This window comes from Amblyomma americanum, chromosome 1, assembly GCF_052857255.1.
Source record: "Amblyomma americanum isolate KBUSLIRL-KWMA chromosome 1, ASM5285725v1, whole genome shotgun sequence".
NCBI lineage: Eukaryota > Metazoa > Arthropoda > Arachnida > Ixodida > Ixodidae > Amblyomma > Amblyomma americanum.
In genome coordinates, this window is record NC_135497.1 from 198,722,903 (window position 1) to 198,737,208 (window position 14,306).

Consider the following 14,306-nt stretch of genomic DNA (forward strand, 5'->3'; position numbering starts at 1 on the left):
TTTTAAAGCGATAGCGGAAAATGTCCCGTTGGCCTGAGTACTCGGCGTTGACGTCGGCGCCGCCGTGGCTGGAAAAGAAAGTGAAGGGGACACTTAAGCTCCGCATCAACGGTATGACGCGATAGCGTAGCGTGTCAATTCCCATATACGCAGAAGGTAATTCTCTACTTTCCATTCACAGATCCCTGGGAGTCCTCATACCCCTACTGGCGCAGTGCTGCAGCGGTTAAGCGATGCGCCACTGCCCCTGTGATGGCAGGTGCTCCTGGCGGTGCGCCTTGTGCGGCCCAGGTTGCTCTTACCGGGCGACCAATCATTAATTTAGCTCCCACCTGCCACGGTGGGCAGTTTTCTGACTATCCGTTGGCCAGGTTGTGATCAGGTCACGTGATTTAGGTAACCCAGCTGCCTCCTAGGTTGCTCTCTGGCACCACCTTCCAGAGTTTCCAGCGTGATGCTCGTTATTTTCGCTCACAAAGCCAAACAGATTTTCTAGACAACGGGGCCTTTAACGCTATCGCGTTAAAATTCTGAATCATCGAGAGGGTAGTGAGGCGAGAGGATATTTATTGCAGGCGTTTATGTACAAGGACAGGCTATAACAGGTGCTTCAGGGAAGACTTTTAGGTATTCTTCAAGAACAGTCTTTGGGGGGGGGGGGTGTAAATATAGCTTTTGTGGCTTATTATTACATGCGTTGGCGGACGTCAGAAAACACCCAAATCACGTTAACTACTAAAGTGAATAAAGAAATTCGGATAGTTAACTTTATAACTATTACCAACAGGCAGGTACATTGCAATTAGAGACTTGCAGCTGGCCATTAGTAATAGCCATATCAGTGTTTAGAATTTCGAAAACGCGATTATTTTCAGCTCTGCTGCTCGACAAAATTTGGCTACATCATGCTGAATTACATGCGCTTTCGAAAACCATGCGGACAAAGCAACCGTTCCAGTGCACCTAGTCAAAAAAGCCAAAGTTTGTCAAACCACAGCGCGAAGGGTAATCACGTTTTCGAATTTCTAGAAACTGAGATTGCTATTATTGTAAGACTGGACACGGGCTTTAGAATCTTCAGAGGCTGGCGCTCAACGAAGAAGACGACGAGAAACGCAGAACATTGCGAAGCTCGAGCGCCGAACACTCCGAAGCTCGAGCGCCGAACGCTCGGTCGCTCGTGCGTGCTCTGGACTGAACGCGGTCTCTGTTCTGTGCCTGGACGGTTCGACTGGTTGTTCGTGACGCTGTGCCTATTACTGTGCTGTGCTCTTATTACTGTGGTGTGCTGTGGTGTGCTGTATTAGTAGTGTGCTGTGTTCTTATTACATTATTAACGATCGGCTACAAATCCCCAATTGCAACTAGACGCCTAACACTAATAGTTAAAAAGTTAATTATTAAAAATTAGTTAACCAGCTTACTACTTCAGATGATTCGCCAGTTTTCTGGTATCCGCCAACACTGGTGATACTATGCTGCAAAAAAGCCACATTTTTACCTCAAAAGCCTATTTTTCAGAATTACTTAAGTCTTAACTCTTCCCTGAAACGCCTGGCATACAGACACCACTGACGAACGTTCGTTCAGTGTGATAAATGGAGGCCTTGCACGATCACCTTACGCCACACAGCAGGCGAGGAACACATAGATAATAAGGGTCACTTATTAGCGTTACTAATTAATATGGACGGTGATGTATATCCAAACATTATGTGATGGCAACCAGCGTGTCGACGTCTGTGAAAAGGTGCGCTAGGGGACCCCGAAGCGACCATAGGGACCTTTTAATGCATTCGCGTCATAACTCCTAATTTGAAAAGTGTGCCCCAAGTATTTGCTACGAGCTATGTGGTTACAATTCAGATTATGTCGTACTGTTTTTATTCCATCTAAGTCCAACAGAAGAAATCGGCAACAGACGACCCTCTATATGTTTTTGATTGCGGTGCTCAGATTGATCAGTGATGATGTCCATTGTGCCTGATATAACTCGACGGTCTATACTGCTGCTCTCTGCCAGCACGGCTTCGCTGTAGCCGGTAGGCGGGGTGGGCGAGGCCTAACTGCAGCGTGTATGCGCATAACCGCCACGCCCGAGGCGGGACCTATGGTTTTCATTGACCGGGAGACTCGGGTTAAACTCGTGAATGGTGAGAGCCCCTCTGCTAGGAAATGTCATGACGGCGGCCTAGCAGCAGCTTTGGCAATTGTTTCGAGCGGCGGCTAAACCCAATATGACCGACCGTAGCCGTTTAATAGCATGACCGACGAAGTGTTCTAGCGCCATTTTCGCCTGGCGGGCTAGGTGACAACCAACGTCTGCGGAGACTGCGGGGCGGGCTTCACTCGCTCACAGTCGAAGTACTCTGCGCCCTCCAAGTTTTCGTTGCCGTGAGTTTGCAAGGAAGCGCCAGCTCAGACCGGTCCACTGGCTGCATAAGGAACGTCTACGGCGCGCTTATTGACGCGGCTGTGCAGAATCGGATGCGCGCTTTGATAAGACTGCGGCCGAGTGTGCTTATGTAATAAGGAACGTTTCCTTCTTCGCGGCAGCATGACGGACGTCGTGGGATATGTCGAGGGCACATACATTCGAACAAAGGCTCTTTGAAAGTCTAACCAGGGCACAGCTAATGAATCTACTAAATTAGCTTCTGCGAGCCAGGAAAACTGCGAAAAGAGGAGCAACCACATACTTTAACTCGCTGAAATGCTTGAAAGGTGCATACACGGAAGCAAAACAAGATGATTTATTGCAATCGTCAAACACTTGGATGTTAACAACGCACAGGTCGCGAGTAAAAAAGATTAGCACTATGATGTCAACGCAGCGGCGAAAATCGCATCACGTGTCTAACGCCGCGCCGTGCTTTGAGAACACACCTGGAAATTTTCTTATTGGCGTGTTCGTAACCGCAGCACCGAGCGTTCTGAGCGTTGCTATCTGCCGCTCCTGTGGCACGTCACTGCTGCTAATCTTTTTCTGACTCGCGACTGTACACCATCTACCGCCAATTGAGGTTACGGGGAATTCATCTTTAATAAGAAAAAAAATTGGAGCTCCGCCTTAAGAGTATGACGCGATACCACTAGTAGATTTCTGCCTATACGCGTATGGGGAACTTGCGCTGAAGTTTGCGGTACCAATTGCAGCGCCATAACACACTGCCTAGCGAGAAGAGCAAGCAGTTTTGGGTAGCACTCAGTACTTTTGCGCACCACCTTCAGGCGCTCATTGGCGCGAGCCTCCGCGCTCTGTCGAAGGCGCACGTGCCGTGCGTCCGCTATCTGGGCTACGCCGAGAGAAGCTAGGCGATGAATGCTGTCAGGCAAACGCGGGTATCTAATTGCGCAGAATGTGTTCTCGCGTTTGCAGCGGCCCAAGCGGCTGACAAAAGCAGTTTTGAGTCACCGAATGGAACAATTTCAGTGCCACCTTGGCAGTGCAGGTTCCCCATATGCGGATTTCGTCATTCTCGACTTTACTTTGTTGGTCTTCCCAAGCAACCTCTCGTGGCCATACATTAATCCAACTACCACATGCCGCGTTGGTCAGTTTGCTCATAATTCGGTGGGCAGGTTGGGATGACGACATAAGGACACGTGACTTAGGTGGCCCACCACATTCCATCTGCGTGCTCTGCCACCTCCGGCTTCGAGGCTTCAAACGGTCGCCGACACCGGACAATTTTTTTTTCACACATGGGGGTACTAACGCTCTCGCGTTAAAACTATTCATAAGCACAAGACACCAGCTCCCGATCATGTACCTGGAGTGACAAAGGGGCAAAAAATAGTAAGTGGCATGATCACAGTCTAACGGGCGTATTGTCACGTTTGGAATTGGGAAAAGCGAAATTTATATATGTATAGATTGCATGTTAGCAGCTGCTCACGGGCGTGGTCAAGAACGTTCATCATTAGTTTTCTGCGGCATCTTAGCTATTCGATGCGAGCGATGGACAATAAAAGAGACAATTTGATTCGCATCAGAAGAACGGACCTTCAACATTCCCATAACAGCATATACCACAGTTGCATCGCAATTAAATTTGATATCCAAGAATCTTAGAGTTTAAATGGAACTGAGCGTGACACGAACACGGACAGAGTAGATTGCTCTAAAAATACACCATGGCAGATGCGACATCCAGAAAGTGACTAAACTGCATTATTATGGAACATGGTACCGGTGGAAGAGACAAGGATAAGGGAGAAGACAACACGAACGCCGGAACTTCAACTGAAATTTATTGCACACTTGCGGGACTTTTGTACAGAGAAGCGCTGCTATCGCCAACAACCGTTCAAAGCTATCAACACACGCCCGTCCACACATGACGAATGCATCTAAACTAAACAAAGGCAAATCATACCAACTGTGTACAAGAGCACATCGCAGACATATTTTTTCTTTTTCTTTTTTTTATTGCCTGCCTGAACCTACAATCACATTTGCCTGTAAACAATCAATTTCTTTTTTTCTCAGCGCGACAGATGGGGAACTGACACACTAATCTTTTTCATTCATGATACATAAGGCTTCGAAAATTTCCCGGCTTTGCTGTGTGCCGAACCTGCGCACAACATGTGTATCCTTCAAAAACGCTTTGCATGCCGGCTTGTGCAAGCAACGACGAATGTGGGCAGCTAAATGGCCCCGCCACTTACCGAATCGATATTCCGGTGGTGCTCTAGCAAGCGCTCGTTAAGACAGCGCCCAGTTTGGCCGATGCAACTTTTCCCGCAGGCGAGGGGAATTCTGTACACCACGCCATCCTCACATTTAACAAGTGCTTTGGTGTGATTTATTCTGCAGGCTGGCCTCTTCTTGTCGTAATTTACACGGCGGCACATCTGCCCCAGTTTTTCCGGGGCCGAAAACACCACACGTGCTGCGCACTTGTCGCCGACCTTTTTGATACGATGAGAGAACTGATGTCAGTATGGCACCACGACAGGCCACTGTTGGGGGCGTGATTTTTCTTCTAGCCTGCGCTGCCCACCAGACTTTACCTCATGAATTAGCCTTTACACTACAGAGGCTACAATTTCTTTCGGGAAATCGGCCTCCTCCAGACGCCTTAACTGGGCACCAACGCTGTCACGAACTTGATGTTCGCAAGACTTGTCCAGAGCAGAGCGGATGCAATTTTTTGCAATAGCTCTATTTACGAGCTTGGAATGAGCCGAATAATAGTTAAGAATTTATTTTTTCTACCGTGGCTTATACTGCCAGCACACGTGCGTTTCATTTAAAATAAGGCACACATCACGGTTTTAGATGCTACCATCCTGCGGTAGTTCGTGCGTAAACCTCATGCCAAAGGCGTTGCTGACAAAAACGTCCAGGATGTTGCCCACCCCAATACCTCTATCGTGAGCCTGAGAAGCGTTCATTACTACGGGGTAGTCGTCAACGTACCTAAAAACTTTCTGCACGCAGACGTTGTAAAGGGATGCCTCAATGCGCTTGTCAAAAGTAGATAAAGATATGTCACTTAAAAGAGTTGTCACTTCGTCCTTGTCTCTTGCGCTTGTACCATGTTCCATAATAATGAAAACAACCAACTAGCCCAGCTGTCTACCCTTAGCGACTAGATTGCAACGGCCAAATATTTCTGGGCCGATGCAAATAACATGAGCAGATTTGCTTGAACAGGTGGTCAAAACTAATCATCCTGAGCCCTCAAATGCGGCGTCCCTCATAGCACACGGGCAGCTTCGGCAGTAACATTAAGCCCCCCATGCCACAACACACTGCACGCCTTCCCATGTGGGGTCACGTTACATGATGGTCATGTTTGCACAAGAAACTCTGGTCCGAGATTTCAAAGACTGGGCCGCAGAATAATTTTCGGCCGTGCTTAGTACACAAGAAACACTAAAAAAGTCCATCTTTAGTTCTGTTCTAAAGCCATCGCTCCTCTCTCGACAGAAAGAAATGCTGTTTAGCATGCTGAAAGGCGACAAAATGCAAAATATATATCCATTGGAAACGTCTCTTCTTACGCCGAAAATATTAGCAGTGTCTAAAACATAACGAGGGAGAAGGCGACGGATTAACAGGCAAAACGAAGCTCGTAAATGAACGTAGAACACTCATGACATATCTGGATGCTTTCATTAACGTAACAGTTGTTTCAAACCGGACATTACGATCTAGGATAGCTCTGTTTTCGTCTCTGTCTCCTCATCCAAAGCATGCTCTGTTATTACTTACAAAAGCATTGCGAACTTTATAAATGGCTCACGACGTAGAGCAAAAAGGCAGATTTTGATTGCCTGTCTACGCTTGAAGAATATGTGGCGCGATACTTGACCACTGTCTACACCGTCTTAGGAAATAACCTACGGCAGGCATATCTCTAAGAAGGTGCGCAAATAGCGGAAGGGCAGAAAAACGGACAGGGGCTGTCAGCGCCCAACTGCTCCCTGGAAGCTTGCTCGAGGCAGGCATGCCGATACGACCCTACAGCTCCCTAATAAAAGCCAAGCAGACGCCACCAGTCATCGCTGTTGAAGTTCTCTATAGCCTCTTTATTCTTCGCCGCAGCATCGGCAAAGAACAAAAGTCTGAGTCACCTAGGATGCCTTTGAATGTCGCCTGAATGGCAATAACACGTTTGAAGAAAACAAAGAGATCAGTGTAGAGAATACATAGAATGTATTGGGGATTCCTGGTGACGGAGCAGATTTATTGGGATGATGCGAATGAATGCTGAAGACTGCACAGCAAAGCGAAGGAGGAATGCACATTGTTTTAGTGCCCAGTGAAAAACAGGCACTGCGCGCAGCACCATATTTTGAGCTTCTCTCATCCTCAATTTCGCACACGTACTGCTTCAGGAATCGAGATTTCCTGTCTGAAAAGTCTTCGGCACTTGGCTGACACACGATTCCCACTCGTTACGAGTGGTGATAACTTCTAAAATTTTTCGATTGTGTGCGGCATGGTATCTTTTCAGACCCATGCATCCAGAGGAAAAAAAAACGGGAGCAGCGCAGAGCACTAAATTCCTAAAGGTAGGGCAGTTATCAGAGGAGGGGACTCAGAGCGCTAGGGCTTTCACAGAGGCAGCTGTTCGCACACTGGCCAGCACACATACTTTCGACGGACGCGATGTCACCGGGCAGTGGCCAGGAGCAGAAACAAAAAAAAGAGAGAGAGAGAAAACACAGCAGATAGACCTCTTTCTTCTGTTCTTCACGGGTGAACTACGACCTGGATCGATCCAAAAGTGTCGGCTTCTTACATTAACCTGACGGCTGGTTAGCGGCGCGTGCAGCGTTTCACTGTATTTTGTTTACAGGATGCATTCCTACTGAATTGTAGGGAGGAATTTGGAAACTAGCCCTGCCAAATGGCATTCTTCGGCATTAGTGGGCACCCAATGGGATCGCGCACTGCGCCGAAGCATCTGCGTGCGCCGCATCCTATCAGAAAAGCCTTGCGTAGGCTGCCCAATGGCATTCGTCACCCGCGACGTCGCGACCTGCCCGTGCTTTCTGTATTTTTTTTTGTTTTGCTCGCCGCCCGAGCGCCTGTCTAATTCAGGCATCGACCGAGTGTTAAGCGGCTTTCAGCAACGGCCCCTGTTTTGCGTAATGCCGCTGGCGCCTCAGCCTAATCCCAGCTAAGTTAAAAAATAAAATAAAAAAAGGCGCTCTGGGCTGCGCCAGCCGTTGTGGAAGCTTCCGACTAAACTCGCCGCTGTAATCTGATTTATCCCTCTTCCGGACAGCGTTTTGCTTGTGCAGGTTTTTTTGATGGGGCCTTCTTGACCAACCGTCGGGGGTGCCGTGAGAGGCGCCACTACTTTTTAACCTCGGCTTGTGAATTCACTCGTCCCGAGTCACTGGTTAGTCATAAGGAAAATAAACTGCGCTTTCAGTTGCTTCTGCGATTGGGGTCGTCAGGGTAGATGATTTCTTTGCCCCTGCCTATTGTCTGCATAGCTTTCTCACCATAAAGGTAACGATGCTTACAGACATGTGCATATTGGAAAAAAAATTGAATCAAAGGTGCTGGAACAATAAACGATGGTGGGCGCCATTCCGTATCCTCTTTGCGTCATCCTACGGCGTTGCAGGCGTTGCTCCGGCTTTGGCGCCAGGTATACTTATTCAGCGTGGCAAGACGGCAATTCCAGTAACAAAGGGAAATGGGCGTCTTATGTTTGTCCCGTTCACGTTTCATTTTATTTCGAAAACGCGCACACTGAGAGACGCTGTGAGCATACAAGGAGCCAGGAGAAGTACGGCCCGGAGAAGCGTTGTCCGACGCTTTGTTCGGCGCGAACGTTTACGCCGTGGCGGTTGACACCGCCAGGCTTAAGGGCGGCCGTTTCAAATACGGGGTTAGGTCAACGCCTAGAACCGACGTGCGCGTGGCGCTGCAACAAACGAACAGAGTAAGCTGGAAGAGAAACGAACAATCAACGCCGACGAGGTTGCACCACTGTTCTCGCTCGCGGGAACGGTGAACGCAGTCTCCGGCCGAAGTGGGTTTGCAGGTAGTGCTGCCCGTTGATTGTGGAAGTCAACATGTATAATGCAAAAGGCCGACAGCCAGGCTCAGATCAGAGCGGGGAAAAAGGTCCGTGTTCTGCTTCCTCGCTTCCTGGCCTAATTAAATTTACGCTGACGCACCGCGTTTGCGGACTTGGCGAGGTCATCTAAATTCAAATGCGAATGTCGTAGACCCGAGTATACTGTTTTCTCCACTACTCTTGGCGCTACTCTAAAAAAAAAAAACGTGGCCTCTGCAAAACTCAGAGACAAATACTAGTGTTCCTATACTCTACGCACTGCTGTAGGTTCATGCGCAAATGCTGGAGAAGTGAAGACGAAACTATCGATGCCACAATGCCGAGCTTGAGCAGGTTGTGGTACGCACATCCCTGCCAAGCCTGCCGAAAATGCAGCTTGCCGAAAGTGCAGAGGATCGCGAACGCAAGGCCTATGGTGTCGAAAGAGCTTCGGTAATCAACCTGGCGTCGCAGCAGTTTGCTGAGAGCGTTTGCGCAGACCCCTACGTGCGCTAGACACCAGACCACGGTTCCTCGCGCTAGCGTTTGGTCATTAGCCTACGCAACGTCAGAAGGCGTCACCGTTTGCAATACTGAAGCAATATTCAAGAGTATCAATGGTTTCTTCTCATTATGTTCGCCTATTGGTTTGTCTCGCACTGAGGTTCATGTGGTCTACCTGGTGGAAACTTAATTTACAGCACTGCACATATAGCCGCACATTGGTGAGTAAACTTGATGCGTAACTGCCGTAACGGTGGCATTAAACGCTTTTGGCATGCCGTAGACGTATTAGCGGAGACATATACCGGTTTACCGGATGCCTCCTGCGCATGCGCAGTGACATGGGTGGGGCCATGCGTGGCCACAGAGTGTGCGCAGCTGACGTTCGTTAAACCGGTATGCGTCTCGTTTAATACGGCTCTGGTATGCCAAAAACGTCTATTATATGCTGCGTTATTAGCAGTTAAGTTAACATGTTGTGTGCTGTTGTACTCGGGCTGCATGCTCTCCCTGTTTTTTATTTTCCTTTCATTCGGTCCTATAATGTCACTAGTGTCATCCGCCACGATCTACGTCATCGGGTAGCCGCAAACAGTGATAGCGAACCAAGAGAAAGGGAACCCAAACGAAACATTACATAATAAATAAATCCTCCGGTCTAGTATTATATCCATTCCGCCCTGCTTCTTTCTGTGGGATAAGCGCTTAAAAGCAGAGACATGAACTTAATTTTACGAAGGACGTGAGCGCATTTTAGGGAACACCTTCTAGCGTATCTCTTCATTTTCCCTCCATTTCGCACTCTTGCTTTTTCGCAGGATACAGCAAACCTCGCTAGTGAAACCAATATCGTGCTTGTTTCTTGTTTAGTTTCGTAGAACGGCAAGGCGTAGGACGTCAGTGGCGAAAGTAAGGCATAGTGGGGAAAATCGTGACACTAATTTACAAATCATGGTTTTATTTTGTTATTAACACTCTTCAAAAACAAATATTGGCGAAATGTTTCCTGACGTGTACCAAATGGGAAGAGGCCAGTTGAAGAGAAACACGGTAAAATTTCGCGATAGTTAAGTTTTCATAACGTCGCGTTTTGCCCCACCCCGCGGGGAAAAATGAGACCACTTTTCAGAATAAAGCTATTAGACATCATTGCAATAACTGCACTCTGAGTTGTCTCTATGGTCATCTAGGCAATCATTTCGGGCCAGTAGAAACGACAGATACTGCTCCCAGACCGAAACCGGTGCTGTTTTATTCCACGACCCACTACAGTCTAGACCAGGGGCGGCCAGACATTCATATGCATTGAGACATAAAAAATCAATCTTTTAGTCAAGAGCCGCTGTAAAAACGGGAGCGTGGCAATTTTTTTTCTATTCCGTCCAACAAAGCTGGGGGGGGGGGGGGGGGGGGGTCACAGTGAATGCCACTCATGCAGCGATCTCCCTTTGTGCCTCTGCATTGTGCTGCCCCATTCGTGAAGCAAGCACCTTGAAGTATGGCTGGAATGACGTGGTTGCAGTCTGGAGCAGCTCCGTTCGCCCGTAGGGTCGACGCTGTTTGACTTCCATTGTTGAGTGGAGTGTCTCACAGTAGTAGGTGGATCCAAACATAGACAAAAGTTTCTGGCCAGCATTACTGACGCGGGAATACCGTGCGTCAGGCACCTGCCACCAGAATACAGCAGTTTCCGCAAATCGCACGGGTATCTTCAGTCCTCTGTCGTTTTGGAGCTCCAGTTCGAACTCTCCAACATCACCGGCAATGCTTTCCATGTTTGGAGAGCCGCCACTCACCACATCGACCATGAAAGGATTGCTTAGAAGCTCGAAAGATGGCTTCAAAAATATGGGGAGGGGGTATGGAGAAGGAGAGGACAAGGGAGGAGGGGAGGGGACAGATGCCAGAGAGTCGCGAGCTGCCTTTGGACCCGCGAGGAGCCGCAGTTTGATCTGGTCTAGACGGGTCTGCAGCCGATATCGGCGTGGACCCGGGCAACGCGATCATGTTGAATTTCCTGCCACTCGGGCAACGCTTTTCTTTTTTAATGTCACAGCAGTTCGTCTTTCGCTCAGCGCTGTAGAATCGGCCTGCGATTTGGTTAGATTCGTAGCGTGGGAGCATCAGGGTCTAAGTGTGATTGTGGGCCAGACCAAACAAAGCTTGCGCCATTGTCAGTGCGTTGTACAAGTCGCTTTTATTGCCCGCCAAAAAAGTGAGACGTTAAGATTCGCGAGAATTTTTACGCAGTTCTCGCCTTTCACAATCCCTCATTTTCTTTAGTGCTATCTTGTAGGCGTCTCAGGGAACGCCTTAACACTTGATAACAACGGCTTGGTTGCGTTCCTCCAGAGCTTTCTTCATCTATTCTACGTGCTAGCTGGCAGTCTGTTTTTCGTTTGCTCGTTCGGACTATCCTAGAGAGCTGAAAAGAAGGATAGAGCCTTAGAGCAAGCCATACGCCCATTATACTTGCTTTAATACTTCCACATCGCGTTCTGCCTCACATGTAGCCTGCCGCTAAAATAATTATCCCTTAAGATCCCAAGGGGCCAACATCCGTAAACTTTGCTTATAATAACATCAATAGCCAGTTGTAATAAGTGAGCACTTGCGTTATTATAGGACGCCTTGTAGTTTAGGCTGCACAGTTTTGAAAAAAATGCTGCGTGGAAAATTTCGCCACGTTTCGGCCGCTTTCTCGTTCACCACGGCTCATTTCGCAATTGTTTTTCCTGTGCCCACAAACAGACAATCTAATCCACCTTTATACAGTTTGTAGTGCACATATGGAAGATCGTACCAGCTAGATAACAAGTTAGCATTATTGTACATCTAAAAGACAAGGGGCGCTAAGTAACAAAATGCCGCATTACGCCCCACGTCGCAATTTCATCCCTCTCCCCTAACGAACATTTTTTGTACTCAAATCTGCACCAGGAAAAAGATCAGTGTTTGCCAATACGCGGTGCCGCGTCGAATGCAATCAATAAGAGGAATTCTGCACAAGTAGGTTGCATAATTCATCCACCAGTACACTAAACGTAATGGTCGTTCATTAACGCCTCGATTCGCCAACCTGCCGTCATTGAATTTCTCATCAAAAAAGGTCGCCGCCGTCTGAAAAACGTTGAAGTAACGAGCGTTAGCTGTTTGGTTTACTAGATGAAGAAAGAGAAGAACTCGCCGCTCGTCTCGAGAAACGGAATGTAATAAATACAATTTGAAACGGGGTGGATTGCCACCATGCTCGGCTACGCGTGCACCCATGCCGCCTAGCGGAACGATCGCCGCCTAGCGCGATCTATCAGGGAAATTACGATGCACGTCTACCTATTGTTGAGTTCCACCCCTTCAAGATACGTCCCAAATGGAATTTGCTTCATTTGGGAGGCCAAGGTAGGCCTAGAATTCGGCTTGCGGCGCGATATGGTAACGCTTCAATAAGTAATTGCATGTATACAATGTTTACCTATTATTTAATTGTGGTTTTATTTCTATAATACAACCGATAGGGTTTTATCTGCCTACCATATTCGGTATACAACTGTCCCCGGATGGGTGCCCGTTGTTGCCGGAGTATATAGTATAGCGGAACGAATGCATACATGTATAGCGGTCCAATAACGGGACAATTTTCCTGCCTGTCGTAGAATGGCCGCCATCTTGGATTGGAGAAACCGAAACTATGCCGCCATTTCGACCCCTGACGTCATACTCACTTAGTTCTACCTCTACCCACCATATTTGGCCTTGACGTCATCATTGGCACGTGGAATTTCTTTCTACGATGCTATTGTAGATGGCGCTAGAAGTTTCAATGCGAGATGCGCTGTTTTCTACTTGCAGCCATAGGTGGCGATTTCATCTCAGGGTGGTAGGAGACACAAGGTAGATGTATACTGGTAGCGGAGGCTCCATAGACGCCCATTGGTCCAAAAAATGGCGGCTCATGGGCACTCCAGCGCCCCCTAGATTTTGGGGGGCAAACTACGCAAACGTGACGTAGAATGACGTCACGCATACGTATGCTTTTGGCGCGAATTTTAAAGCGGTCTTTCTGTAGAATCCGCGTTTTCGAGCCCGTACCTCTCGAAGGTTGCTGCCTTTCAGCGCGCCCCAACCTTTGCCAGTCAAATGTGCTCGAGTTCCGGCTAGTTATGGCCTTGTTAATGTGCAATTGGGAACGCAATGAAAGTGACTGGTAAAGGAGGGGCAGCATAGAAAGGCAGCAACACTTCCAGACAATGGCGAAGCATGCATGATTCGTAGTGCAAATACTGGTGCTAGTACTTTTGAGAGCTTTTGAGTACAGCAAGGTATGATGCAAGGTATGATGCACAAAGCACTGGCCCAAGTGCACAGTTCGCAATAGAGTGTACGACAAGTATGGTTTTCATAGTTTCATATTCATTGTTTATTGCAGCAACCAAACAAATACAGTCACAAAGCACACCCTTGGCACACAAACAAAAAATACATGTCACAGGCAGCACAAGCAGTATTGTTTACGTTGGCTAATCATCTCAATAGTCACATTGCAGATAGGAAAAAGCCCTGAAGTGCCACGAACGTTGCCAGTTAGGAAATTGAAAAGTATAGGAAACAATGCTACGACAGCTTCAATTGAAGCAAACATAACATGACATAAGTAGGCGCATCAACACAGACCATAGAGCACACTGGGATTATTCTTCACATTTAATTTCTTCAGCTGAAAGAATATAGCAGGTGCGTTTACATATGCAAGGCAATGTTAAAGCCAGCTTTAGCACCCTCAAACGTGCTCAACGTAGGAGCAAATACCATACATTGAGCCGGCGTACCATCTCCATAGTACTTCTAGTCGTTAGCCGGATCAATTTGAAGTAATTTTACGTCAACAAAAGTACACATGAAATACAGCGTACAGTGAAGTGCAAGGACATTCGCGGGGCAAGGACATTCGCACACCTCAGCACTGAAAGTGTGTGCCCTGCAGTGTAGTTCATAAATATCCCCGAAAACATGAAGCCAAGTACGCACGAGCGGGTTACAGCTATGAAACATGAGCGAACAGCCCGGCGAAACCATATCGAAGCTATCGCGCATACCTAGAGCAGACGACACACCTGTGAAAGTCCAGCGGGAATCGGTGTAGCGTGACACCAATGGTACTATCCACGCTGTCGCAGTGTACCACGGAGCATCGGTTCTTCACATGCCGCAAGCTCATCTTGAAATGAAGCGCTAAGCGCTTGAAAAGAAGAGCGCGAAGCGTGCAAAGAC